This window comes from Silene latifolia, chromosome 11 (assembly GCF_048544455.1).
Source record: "Silene latifolia isolate original U9 population chromosome 11, ASM4854445v1, whole genome shotgun sequence".
Classification (NCBI taxonomy): domain Eukaryota; kingdom Viridiplantae; phylum Streptophyta; class Magnoliopsida; order Caryophyllales; family Caryophyllaceae; genus Silene; species Silene latifolia.
In genome coordinates, this window is record NC_133536.1 from 70,862,214 (window position 1) to 70,877,011 (window position 14,798).

Sequence of the window (14,798 nt, forward strand, 5' to 3'; positions counted from 1 at the left end):
TTGACATGATGCTTTGGTGATTTTGAGGCTTCTTCAAGTCTAGCCATAGCTTTTTCGAACTTCAAATTGATGGTATCAATGTGAGCACTAAGTTGAGCACCCAATTGAGTAATAGAGTCCACTTCATGCTTTCCTCCTCTAGTAGCCTTGCGAGGTCTACTATATTGTGAATTATGGACCGCCATTTCCTCAATCTTGTTCTAAGTTTGATTGTTGTCAACTTCGGTGAACATACCATTTGATCCCATGTTGAGGATGTTCCTTGTGTCTTCATAAAGACCATTCCAAAATTGTTGTACCAAGAACCACTCGCTAAGTCCATGATGAGGACATGAGCGACAAATTCCCTTGAATCGTTCCCAAGCTTCATACAAGGATTCTTCATCTCGTTGCTTAAAGCCCGTAATTTGAGCTCTTAGCATGTTAGTCTTTTCCGGTGGGTAGAACTTTTTGTAGAAAGCTAGAGCCAACTTCTTCCAAGAGTCAATTCCGAGAGGAGCCTTATCAAGGCCTTTCAACCATTGTTTTGCGGGGCCAATTAGAGAAAAAGGAAATAAGACCCATCGAATTTGGTCTTGAGTTACACCGGTTTGAGAAATCGCATCACAATAGTCACAAAAAGTCTCCATGTGAGAGTGAGGGTCTTCACTAGGCATCCCCCCAAATTGGCTTCTTTCGAGTAATTGGATAAATGCGGATTTGGCAATGAAATTTCCGGTTAAGTGTTGTGGTGTGGGAGTACAATTGGGTAGGTACGGAATGTGATGAAAATTTAGGCATTGTGGGTTGATTTTGTGTTGGATTTTGTGTTGGCTTCTCCTCACCTTCTCTTGCAAAAGGGTTGACGAACTCAATAGCGTTTGGTTGCATATCTACAACCTCACCAATACCTCTCAAAGTTCTTCTAGCAAGTCTTCTATTGTTTGTCAAAGTCCTTTCAATTTCGTGATCAAAGGGTAACAAGTTACCTTGTGATCTTCTAGACATGTAAAATATCAAACAACTTGAAAATAATTAGAACAAACCTTGAGGAGCTTTACTTCCCCAAGGCAAAGAAAGACACAACTAATAACAATCTAAGAAAATCTAAATCAAGTTAACACCGTCCCCGGCAACGGCGCCATTTTTGGTCGGACTCTCTTGAAAGGTTTAGTTTTCAGCACTTGTCGTTAGGAGCACCTAGACCAAAACAATATTTATAACTCCACAAACAACTCTACAATTAGTAAAGAGGCAAGTAAAGGTCGGATCCCAAGGGACGGGAATTAAGATGAGATTTTCAATTGCAACTAGCGGTGTCTAGGGGTGTCACAATTTGGGGTTTGAATAGAAGATCACTAAACTAAATAGCAATGAAAGTAAACAAGCAAGATGATTAAAAAGGGGTGTAAACAATTGATAAAAGGCACTAGGGTGTCATGGGGTCATAGGGGATTCATGGGAATTGATCATACAAGCATATTCTCAAATTATAAGCAAGCAATTATTGTTGTGATGGATCGAGTTGGTTTATATCTTACAATCCTAGGAAAGTTTGGGTCCCGGAGCCGAATCGATTAGATTGTACAACACCTACAAGTCGACTTAATCTTCCCTACTCAAATATATGCATGGTCTAATGAGACTCGAGTTAGTTTATGTCTTACAAGTCTCATTGAAAAGATAGGTGATGGGTAAAAAATGCAAGGATTCATAGGCTCGCATTTCATCAAATATAACATGTGCATAAGTTGAGATCACAACAAGCAAGCAAATAAACTATGAAAACATATTCATTTAAGCATGAATCATCCCCCATGTTGGTTTCCCCTAATTACCCATTAACCCTAGCTAAGTAAACTACTCACTCATTATCATGTTGAACATGCTAGCAAGGTTGTCAATCATACCAACAAAGTAAAACATGATGAATAAATGAAGATAATTAACAATAATTAAAAAGGGATTAAGAGGATTATACCTACTAATGATTCCAATAATAAAGCAAAGAATAATAGATGTACTTGATGATTGATTGGAAGGTTGTCAATCTCCCAATAATAACCCAAATAATCTTCAATTACCCAAAATGAAAGATGAACAAAAGAGAGATAAAGGAAATGAGATTTGTATTAAGACTTGATTAAAAGTTGATTACAAGATTAAAGAGAGATTAGATTGATATAAACTACACTAGAGATTGCTAAGAAGAACATGCTAATCTAATTAGACTAATGGGGTATTTATAGTGGGGATTAGGTACACAAATTAGGTTTACTAAGGGCTTAAATGACGATTAAGTCCTTGAGGAATCGCTCCTCTCCGAAAAATATGCGAGTCTCCTTTTTGCTAGTCTTTCCCGAGGTATGCGCATCCTTCATTGAACAAGTAGAAGACGGATTAGCTGTCACACAATCCGAGCGTCCAGGGCACGGGACGGGCGAATTGTGGGTCTTTTGGACGAGCGGATTCGTGGGGTGGACGCGCGGATTGTGGTGGTTTTGGACGAGCGTCCTTCTGAGGAAGACGCTCGGAATGCTTGTCTTGGACGGGCGGATTGTTGGCAATCCGCTCGGATTGTAGATCAACTTCTTCCTTTCTTCTTTTCTTCCTTTCTCTTCATACAATCCTTGAGGATTTCCTCGGGGATGCAAGGATCTTTTCTCATCATTGCCCATCTACTACAATATGTACAAAGGCCTTCTAGTCTTGTCTTCTCTTTGATGCTTGGTCATTGAATTCAATCAATTTAGCTCCATTTTGCCATGAAAATGCAAGGTTTGCACTCCTTTCCTACCAAGGGATCAAAACCTCAAAGAATATGCAAAACAAAGGACTAAAGACAATAAATGACCTAAATATGCACGAAAAAGCATGGGAACAAGGCTAATTTGGGGACTAAATATGCTCAAATTATGGTCACATCAGATAGGGGCGTATGGATCGGGTAAGATGACCGATTTCTTTTGCTTGTTTGCCCTTTCCCGGAACAACGTAGACGTCCTCTACGTCGTCTCTCCAGATACCGTTGATTTTGGGATCTCGAGGGTACCTTTGAGGGGCATTCCTCGGTAGATAATTTTTGTAGGGGAAGTTCTTGTGAGGGTAATTTTTGTGAGGTTCATTATTGTGGGGTGCATGCCAGAATGGTCGCGGGAGCAATCCTTTCTGGTGAGGGTAGTTTTGGGGGTTTGGAGGACCCTCCCTCCGGCGTGGTGTTGGTGTTGGTGGGTTGAAAATCAACCGGTGGTAGGCGTCCTCAAGTCGGATAATCCTTTCTGAGAGACTGGCTATTGCTTCTTCTACTTATTGGAATATGGTGAGCATGGTTGCGGCGCTAAATACAAATATCCCGTCCGGGGTATCCTTCTCCAAGACATTCACCTCGTCATCAATTGGCAGGACGAGGTGTGAGCAATCGAAGGCTGGCTCATCGTCAAAGATGGTATGGATTCCCAAGGGGTTTGTTTTATTGTTTGGTTTGGTGGGTGGAGGTAAAGGTAGTTCTCCCTTCTCGATCATATCTTGGATGACGTGCTTTAGTTTAAAACAAACCACTGTGTCATGACCTTTTCCTTGGTGATACTAGCAGCAGGCATCGTTATTCCAGAAACGGGTTTTCTTGGCCTCGGACGGGTCAAGAGTAGGCCCAATCGGTTGTAGTTTCCCTTGTTCCATGAGTCTTTTTAGGGCGCTGGCACTAGTTGTCCCCAAGTTTGTGAATACCCTTTAAGGACGCTCAATTTTCTTTGTGGTTGGTTCGAGAAGATTGACCTTATCAATTTTGTTTGTCTGATCATAAAGGCGAGATCAGGTTGATGTAGATCCCTGATAGCCTCTACCGGTGGTTTTGACTAGGACACCCTTGCGGAGATCGGCTTCAATGCGGGTTCCGAGGATTTGTAGATCCTGAAATGTTTTAATGTTTTGATATCTCAACAGGTTGGCATAAACCGGGCGGAGGTTGTTGACGAATTTCTCCACCAGAGTTGATTCACTCGGCTTACTGACCAATTGAGTGCTTACCATCCTCCAACAGGTTCGGAATTCTGTGAACCCATCCTTATCATTCTGAGTTTGGAACTCAAGAGTGCGGGTGTTGGCTTGGATTTTGACGTTGTCGGCATACTGTTTGGCAAATTCAACGGCAAGTTCTTCCCAAGTAGTAAGGTTCTTGGGGTCGAGGGAATAGTACCACTGGCGAGGAATTGGTTCCAGGGATGACGAAAGATCCTGGTGATGAGTTGCTGTTTGACCCCCTTAATGGACATGTAATCTTTAAAGGCTCGAATATGGTTGAGTGAGTCCTCCACTCCCTTGAACATGGGTACATCAGTCAGGGTAAAGTTGTCGGGTAGCTGATCCCCAACGGATTCGAATCTTCGATTGTTCTCAAGGTGGATATTGTTACGACGGGCTAGGAGTTGTTCTTCCAAGAGTTTCAGCCTCTTCACGGTTTCAGTAAAAGGCGGAGTGTTGTTTTCTCCAGTTTCCTTGTTTTCCAGGGTATCGATACGGGTCTCGACAAGGTCCAGGGTGACCGTAAGAGCGGTGAGTAGGCTAGCTAGCTGATTAGTGGTGACGTCTTTGTTGTCATTGTTGTTGTTGGACGATGCTCAGGAAGGGGCCATGGCTCTGAGGCAGAAAAATGGCTCACGTTACGTCCCAATGTGACACGGTTTAACGACTAAACGCAGACAACACAAGGGACAAAAAAATAGATCAGACTCGACTAGAAGAGGGCGACCATGTGTGCTGCCTCGGTGCTGACTCTATTTATAATGTGACGGTGTTGACCGGACTTTGACTCGCGTCCAATGTAATGGCGTGACGCCGTTGAACGAGTCTCGAGGTGCGACGACTAATAAGTAAAGACCCATAAGTACGCTTGCTTCGACTCGATAGACACGAGGCGGAATTGGAGTGGTGGACTAAAGTTTTCGAAAATAGAGATTTTCTAAAATATTCGTTTGTCGTTTTATGGACGGCTTCCGGAGGTCAGTTGAAAATTTGTCTTAAGTTTGTTTTCAAAAGACGGTTTGCGTTTGAGTTGGGGCAGCTCTAAAAACAATGTACTGTTTCAAAAGACGGCTTTTGAAATTCAAATTTGTATGTTGTGAAAATCGATTTTTGAAAGGTTTGAAAAGGTCTCGGGGACGTTGTGTGGTCCTCGGGATTTGAAAAAGTCCCAAAAAGGGGTGTGTGCCTTTTCGGGTTTTGAAAGAGCCATTGTGTCGGCGCGAGACGGGTTAAAATCCGTGTCTTAACGCGGCAATTATAACGGCGTAAAAAGGTGTTTTTTGTAATGGTTGTAGGAAACCAAGTTTGAAAATCGTAATTACGACGGCCCAAAAAGGTTTGTTGTTTGAAATGGTTGTAGAAAACTGGGTTTGAAAATCGTCATTATGACTGCCTAAAAAGACGTGCTTTCTGAAGTGATTGTAGAAAATCGAGTTTGAAAATCGTCATTACGACGGCCTAGAGAGGCGTGCTTTTTGAAGTACGACGATCGGCGAAAGACCGGGTTTGAAATGACCATTATAACGGTGCAAAAAAGGGTTTTGAAAGTTTGAAGTGACACGGAAGGACTTATGATCACATAACACATAAGCACTCGCAGTTTCATTATATTATGCATAATGCTGATACGCGTTTTTGTTGGAGTTAGTGTCCTCCACAATAGTGCGTTTACATAATAAATCTCATTAATGGAATATCATCAGATATTTTATTATTTGATCCTCGTCAGTTGATTAACGTAAATCGATAACGGTTGGCTAACTAGAGTTTGACTTTATTGTCGTGAGACGGCGGTGATCAACTGACCTCTTTCGGTCACACCTATAGGAACGAACCCCAATAGACAACTAATTAATTGTATGAGATATAATTTATTTAGTCCCTTGATTTGTAGACTAAAAGGTTAGTCAATTATTTTAAGAGAGAATTCGAGTTGCGAACTCGAGGAACGACATGTATTATTTAATTATGTGATAATTGAATAATAAATTTTGGGAGACGGGTTTTAGTTAATTAATTGTTAATTCACCAAAATTGTACTAATTGATTAATGTAATTAATATTAGTACGTAAATAATATGTGTAGCAGTACACGTATATTTACGGTGTGATTTGGACGAATTAATTATGGAAGTATTCAAACATGAAATGGTGTTTAAAATAAAATAACACGTATTTGTGCGACAAATATAAGAACCAATATGGACTCGTAAATGGGCAAGTGGACCGTGTAAAATAGAGTAGTAGATGATTAGGAACATAATCATTTCACCTTACTTTATATACTATCATAAGTTATCTTATAAAAGATTTTGCATGTGATGTAAGATGAAAAATATAAGACAAATTTAACACTCCACCCCCCCCCCCCCCTCTATAGACCAAATTGTTGTTCATTTTTCATTATTCACTTGTACACTTTGCATGTGACTTCTTTATTTGGTCTTTCTCTCTCTAAGATAATATACATCTTTACTAAGATTTTTAGTATACAAATTAATATTTACTAAGAGAGTTGGTAATATTAAAATATTATCAAGGGTATAATTTTAACAAGTTTCTAGTTAAATACTTGTTATTATTTTTGGGTTAAGTTCTTGGGTGCATCTTGAAGGAGATCTTCTCTTTGAAGATTTGTAAGGAGGATCATTCATTTGTTATAAGCTCAAGATCAAACTAGTAAGGTGAACTAGTTTGTGCCCATTTTACCATAAAATCAATGTAAGGAAATTATTTTTCCTTAAACTTTCATTTTATGCTTTTATATTTGCATGCATGTTACATAGATCACCTAAATGATAAATTATGAGATAATTTAATTTTTATTAGAGAATTTAATATGGATCTATGATATTTCAAGTGGTATCAGAGCTTAGGCTTGTAATTTGCATGTTGATTTTAAGCATTTTAATGAATTATGAGATAATTTATAAAAACTCAAAAATTGTGTTAGAAGCGGTTTTAGCAAGAAATTTTTGGGGCATGCAAACCTACTGATCTTAAAAGGTTTGTGGTTAAGTTTGGTGATTTTTGAAGTCATTTTGCTATTTTTAATGATTTTTGGTAGAAAACCGAGTCAAAATGCCGTATTTAAGTTAAAAAATTGACTAAAAATAGTTAAAAGTTGATTCGGTGTATGGAATTTTTATGGTATTTCATGCATGTTTTCTACTGATTTTATGCAAAAGGTTGAAGGTTGGTTCGAATTTTTTGCATGTTTATTGATTTTATGAGATAAAAGTCGATAAAAGTGAAAGAAAATAATCATAATTTCCAAACATTTGATTCTGCCCTTGATAAATTTATGTACATTTAAAAATATTATTGAAATGTTAAAAGTGAATTTTAATATGTGTTTTCACTTTGTTTTGATGTTTATTGGTTTTAGTGGTTAAAAACCGATAAATATCGATCTTTTTCTTCATAAAATTTATCCGGAATTTTTGGGAAATGTTTCTAACATTTTGGTGTTCTGGGGAGTGTTCCAGAATACTAAAAATTTTTGTTTCAATTTTTTGGGTAATTTTTCAATTATTTTGGATTTTTACTTAAAAATTATGATTTTATCGATTAAATTAGCAAAATATCACCAAATCAAACTAATTATTTATCATAAAATTAGTGAGGACTAATTTTGAGTTTCAAAACAGTTTGGATAATTAGTTTGGACTTAAATGAGATTTAAGAGTTGATTATTGATTTTTACATGTTAAAAATCGATTAAATCCACAAAAACCGAGATGAATACCAACGATTGATAGATAGGGCGATTTTGGCATTATTTTACAGCATTTTAAGCATATTTATTTAAGTTGAATGAATGATTGTCATTTATTTAAAGTATTTATCATGTTGTACCTAGTATGGCCTAGTTTAATTTTAATCGTTATTACCCGAAATGAATGGGAATATCGATTTGTTTGTAATTACATACGATATCGTATCGTCGGTTTGTAATTAACTAATATTTTTATTTATTTTATTAATTAATGTATAATAGGAATAGCTATGTAATTCAATTGTAATAGTTATTTTTACCGGCGTTTCCAAAAGACGGATTACATCGAGACGGAGTCTATTATTTGAAGGTGTTCCAAATCCCACAAGGAAGAGCCACTTTTGGAATGAAGAGGCAAGGGACCAACGAGTTGGTTTCTGAAATGTAGTAGACTAGTTTTTATTAACTAGGTGGCCATAGTAGGATTTATTCATATGCTTACTTGTTTGCTTGTTTTATTTTCGCGCATGCCAAAATCGCCACTCACATGCATTTTTATTTTCGCGATTGTCAATTCACATCATTTACATTCACCGAATTAACTCACTTATAAGGAATTTATGACTAAATTGACAAGATCTCTCACATAACTAAAATTGAGATTAGCCTTACCAATTAGTAACACCTATGAATCTCTTGTTCATTAGAGCCACGCTCGCCCAAGCGGGGTGTTCTCTTTTTACCTTGGGTAAGTAGGGTGGTAAACGGTTATCACACGCTAAAATTGGTTGGACTCAACGGGATATAAGACGGTCTTGTGTTCCGGGGCTAGTAGATGGATTTAAGGAAATTCGTCAACCAAGAGTTGTAGAGGTAGAATTAGTCAACGTGACTTACCGAATTTACACAATGATGGGATGTTTCGCCCAAGCGATGCTCGTTTTTGTTTAATATTTGGGTCTTGGAATCATTTATATAATTTAGTGGGAGATCATTATATAAATGCTAAAACTTGTTAAACATGTTTTAACAAGTAAATTTTTAAACAATGGATGTTAATTTTTCCTTTTTGTTGTAGCATTTTAATTCGCAATGGCAATTTCATCAACTCCATCGACTACTTCACTAGGCAAAGATTCATGGCTAAGGTCCGTAATGGACAAATGTATCTTAAAAGATGACGATAGTAACTTTCTTGAATGGGAATCCAACATCAAAAGTGTCGCGTTGTGCGACAATGTGCTCACTTACTTGACCGATGCTCCTCCTATCGAGCCCGGTGCAAGGGCTTCATCGGCGGTGCGGACCACCTATGATGACCATGTGAGGATGTCGAATGATATCAAGAATGTGTTGACATGGTCGATGTCCCCAAATCTCAAGCTATCATGCATTTCTTTAAATGCGTACGAGATATTCACTCGTATGGTCACTATGTTTTCACAAACACCTAAAGTCCGTCAATATGATGCGGCGGCACGCTTCTTTGAAGCTAAGCTTGGGAGGGGCCAAAAGGTTGGTCCCCATGTACTCAAAATGGTCGAATATGTTGACATCCTAGAGCGTCTAGGGTGTAAGATTTCTAAGACTCTTGTGGTGGATCGTATCCTCCACTCACTCCCCACTAAGTTTGCCCACATTAGGGTAAACTACAACATGAATGACATGGATAAGAGTTACCATTAAATTCATGCACTCCTCACCAAGCGGAGAGGGATATGGAAGCTAGTGGGAGTGAAAAAGGAGATGTTTTAACCATGAAGTTAAAGAACATGTCCCTTAGAGTCAAGAAAGGAAAAGGGAAAGAAAAGTCCCAATTCAAGAAATCGTCAAAGAAACATGACAAGGGAAAGGGGAAGGCAGTTGAGAATGGCAATCCCAAGGCAAAAAGTGTCAAACTCTCCGAGGCCGAATGTTTCCATTGTAATGAGAAGGGGCATTATAGGAGGAGTTGTCCCAAATACTTGGAGGATCTCAAGAAAGGGCGTATGACGCCTATTGGTATGATTTCCTCTCTCTATGTGATAGACGTTAATTATGCTTGTACTTCCACTTGGGTACTTGATACCGAATGTGGCTCTAACCTTTGTAATCATTTGCAGGGTTTAAGGGACGTGCAAGCACTAGCAAAAGGTGATGTGGATCTCCGCATGGGCAATGGAGCTAGAGTAGCCGCCGTTTCCGTGGGGACCTATGTGCTCACTTTAGGTAGTGGTTTAGAGTTGTATTTAAATAAGTGTTATTTTGTACCAACTTTAACTAAGAACATCATCTCAATTTCCGCGTTAGATGCGGAAGGCTTTTGTTTTATGATTAAGGACAAGTGTTGTACTTTTTCTTTTAATGATGTGGTTTATGGCAAGGCCATTTCAATTGGAGGCATTTATGTTTTAAATGATGTTAATGACGTTTATCATGTGGAAACTAAAAAGCTCAAAACGGGTGATCCAAACGAATCCTACCTTTGGCATTGTCGTTTAGGCCACATAAACGAAAGACGCATTAAGAGACTTGCTTCATCAAAAGTGCTCAAACCATTTGGTTTCAAATCTTATGGTACATGCGAGTCTTGCCTTTTAGTCAAGATGGCTCGTGCACCTTCTGCGGGAAAAGGGACACGAGCTAGTGAGGTTTTGGCTCTCATACATACGGATGTGTGTGGACCATTAACCATCACCGCTAGAGGAGGTTTTCACTACTTCATTACTTTTACTGATGACTTAAGTAGATATGGGTATGTCTACTTAATGAAGAACAAGAGTGAACCTTTTGACAAGTTCAAAGAGTTTCAAAATTAAGTAGAGAACCAATTGGATAAAAAGATTAAGACCCTACGGTCCGACCGTGGTGGTGAGTATCTAAATATTGAATTTGATTCACACCTAAAAGATTGTGGTATAGTATCACAATGGACTCCTCCTGGCACACCGCAATTAAATGGTGTGGCCGAAAGGAGAAACCGAACTTTACTAGATATGGTTCGGTCTATGATGAGTCTAACTGAGCTTCCTAGTTCATTTTGGGGTTTTTCCCTCTTGTCCGCAGTATTTTCACTAAATCGAAGCCCGACTAAAGCGGCCGATAAGACTCCATATGAGATATGGATAGGGAAAGTCCCTCATTTGTCATTCATGCGTATTTGGGGTTGCGAAGCGTACCTTAAGATCAAGTCTGACAATAAGCTTGCACCCAGGTCTGACAAATGTCTTTTTTGTAGAATATCCAAGGGAAACATGTGGCTATTACTTTTACAATAAACATGGGAACAAAGTGTTTGTGTCTCGTGATGCTGTCTTCCTAGAAAAGGAGTTTATTTCTAGGAGACAGAGTGGGAGAAAATTTGAACTTGAAGAAGTTCGAGAGCCACAAACCGAGAATGAGGTAGAGGAGAACGTGGAGGATAGCATTCCCTCTTCCTCTGAAACGGTTATTGTTCCTAGAAAGTCAAGTAGGATTTCTAATCCACCTGATCGCTACCTTAGTAACATTGAAGAAGATGGTGTTTTGTTACTTTTAGAAAGTGATGAACCCACTACCTACAAATCGGCCATGTCTAGTCCCGACTCCTCGCTTTGGCTAGAAGCCATGCGGTCCGAAATGGATTCCATGTACGAGAACCAAGTATGGGACTTGGTGGATTTACCTGAGGGAGTGTGACCCCTTCAGTGTAAATGGATATATAAAATTAAGCTCGGCGTGGATAAACATGTGGATGTTTACAAAGCTAGATTGGTGGCAAAGGTTTCACCCAAGTTCATGGTTTACACTATGATGAAACATTCGCTCCAGTCGCTATGCTTAGGTCCATTAGGATAATCTTAGCGGTTGCCGCATTTCATGATTATGAGATTTGGCAAATGGATGTCAAAACCGCCTTCTTGAATGGGATTGTAGAAGAAGAGGTGTACATGATACAACCTGAAGGTTTTGTGGATACATCTAACCCTAAGAAGGTGTTTAAGCTCAAGAAGCCCATTTATGGCCTTAAGCAAGCATCTAGGAGTTGGAATCATCGCTTTGATCATGTTATTAAACAATACGGTTTCACTAGAAGTGTGGAAGAACCGTGTTTATACATGAAGTTTAGTGGGAGTAAGGTTACATTCCTTGTCCTATATGTGGATGACATATTGCTCATTGGGAATGATGTTCCATCACTCACTTCCGTTAAGGAGTGGCTAGGGAAACACATCCAAATGAAGGACTTGGGAGAGGCACAACAAATCTTGGGTATCCGGTTCTATAGGGATAGGTCCAAGAGGATACTAGCATTGAGTCAAGAAGCTTATATTGACAAAGTTCTTGACCGGTTCAATATGAAAGACTCCAAGAGTGGATTTCTAACTATGGGCCAAGGGATTACTTTGAGCAAGTCACAGTCTCCCTCCACCCCTAAGGAAATTGAACACATGAAGACCGTAACTTATGCTTCCGTTGTTGGGTCTATCATGTATGCTATGATTTGCACTCGTCCCGACGTTGCGTATGCCATGAGCATGACAAGTCTTTATCAAGCCAAGCCTGGTGAGAGTCACTGGATAGCCGTAAAGAACATCGTGTACGACAAGGTTGGGCCCGTCCTATCAGCATATTAGTCTAGTAATTTTTGCTCACCTTTGAGGCCCGAGTAATGTTTATCGAGTCGTGTTAGTCATATTTAAGAGGAAAATCAGTAATTTAATGTGTAATGATCAATATAGGTTATGGTTATTTCATGAACGTAGAACGTTTTCTAATGCATGTATAAGACAAGTATTAAGAAACCGGAGAAATGTGATCCACCACTACATCCTTCTTTGCTACCACATCCCCAACCGTCAAAGCTAATAATAAAATTTAAATGCAACATTTTAAAAGTTCACTTGAGATTACTTTAAGATTTGTCCCTGGACACATGACTTACATATTTCATGCAGGCACATTGTTATTTCATGCACATAGAGCATTTTTTAATGCATGTACGATGTTAGAGAGATTTCCGTACGACCCTTTCGTTGTGCAATTTTGAAAATGGTCTCTCGTTTTTCTTGCCTCATAACATGTTTTTTTCCAGAATTAGTCCTGAAACATGACTTCATGTCTTAAACGACTTATATATATTCCAAAATCTAATATATACTCTAAAGACTTAGTGTATTAGATATTCCAGAATCTAACATGTACTAAGAATCTAATATTCCATAGTCTACTCAAATCAAGGAATCAGATCAAAAAAATGCAAGGCTCGGTGTTTCGAATGTAGGATTAGGTTCTCTGCCACTCCTTTTGCACATCACTCGACTCAAGTGTTTAGAAAATAACACCTAGTGATAATCCTATAAAAAAAGGGAGGAAATATTGTTACGTAAAGGTCACTCCTAGACAGAATCTAATGAAAAGAAAATTAAAATTAGACAAAATTAAAATTAGGCATTCGAAAGTTCTTGATATTTACCTTTCTCTTGTTTTGGTCCCATTTGATAAGATGTGCAATCATACTCTCAGCATATTCATCCAAATCCTACATATAAATTTCATTTGACAATAAATATTAAAAGGCTTGAAATAAAATATACTGAAAAATGTTCACAAAAGTTAGTTGAAAAATTGATACCTCGTAACAACGCTCATCAGTCCCTGATGCTTGATCACACAAATTTTCTAGCCACTTCAACAAATAAACTCCATAAGCATACCCGTTGTTTTGTCGAGGCACATTCACAACCTCCCACTGAAAAGTTTTGATCTTCAACAACCTTGTGTATCTCGGAGAGTCTCTTACGATGATCTCCAAAGCAGGCAGGAGCTATACAAAAACATGACTGTGAGTGATTGTGATTGTGGTATAAGGATATTTAATGCACATACAAGGTTATGTCATGCACAGACAAGGTTATTTCATGCATATAAAGATTGCCACTAATAAATCATACCTGATCAAGTAAAAATTTACGTCTGACATGAGGGCGCCTGGGCAAGTTAGAGTCGAGTATGAAGTTCATCCTTTTCCCGAAGTCAACAACACAAGAAAACCAGTGTGGTCCCTCCACACAATAAGGAAAGAAAGCCTGAAATATTACGAAGTAGTCAAGTAGGATGTATTGACTTCGAATGAAAAAAAAAGTGCATTGAAAAAAAAAAGTGCATGGAAAAAAAAGTAAGAGTGTTTATTTACCAGTTGGGTTGTGTTTAGATTGAGGGGCAAGTAGTCAAGTAGAATGTATTGACTTCGAAACCCGTTTTTACCGAAAAATTCCTGAAATTTGAGAACATTTGTCAAAATTCTTTGTAATTTCAAAAACCAAAAACAAGCATATGGACTCAATAAGGAATATGAATACCTTTATTATTGTTGGAAAATACACAACACTTGGGTTTCCGAGTGTCGTACGAATACCAACATCATCAATAACCATATCTATTACCCAATTTCCTGGTAGCAAGATCTGCAACGCGTCTTGGGTTACTTGCTACCAGTCGGTTTCTACAACGACCTCACTAATGATGCACATGTTGTAATTAGGAAACACGGAACAACAAAGAGTGGACAAAAACTAAAGTTTTAAAAAAGTTGTATGGTCAGTTAAAACTTACTCTTTATTTGCCCCAATTTTCCGAATATAATTGATCAAGTGTGCATCTGTATATCCATCTTGTGGCACTTGATTACTGGGAAAAGGGGAAAATAAAAGCTCCTTGATTAAGGGGCAAAAAAGGAAAAACGGAAAACAAAGCTACTTAAGATTTCGCACTACCGAATCTGGCCACCATTCTTGTAAGCCTTTGCTGCAGCCGTCACTTGAACTTTGTAGGAGTTGTTTTGCCAAGTTAAAATTTCATTACAAACCCTCATAATGTAACGTTTAACATCAACTCTCTAAACAATAAGAAGAACAGAAATCAACATCAGTGCCTTCATATTTAATGCACATAGAAGGCTATTTCATGAAACTCCAACGCTAATTGATGCATCTTTATAGCTACTACTATCAGGAGACTTAGTTAGAAACAATAGATAAAAAGGTGAATCTAAATACACACTTACTTCCTTTATACCCACCTTTGAACCAAAGCGTGCCTTAACCCCGTTGTACATCTCCAT

At 38.4% G+C, this 14,798-nt stretch overlaps 1 non-coding gene across 1 annotated transcript; it reads left to right on the plus strand.

The window, feature by feature from the left end:
- The first annotated feature begins 315 nt into the window (after positions 1-315).
- Positions 316-422, plus strand: LOC141615902 (small nucleolar RNA R71). Its single transcript, XR_012530288.1, has one exon. It is a non-coding gene; the product is annotated as a small nucleolar RNA R71 (small nucleolar RNA).
- Positions 423-14,798: the final 14,376 nt, after the last annotated feature.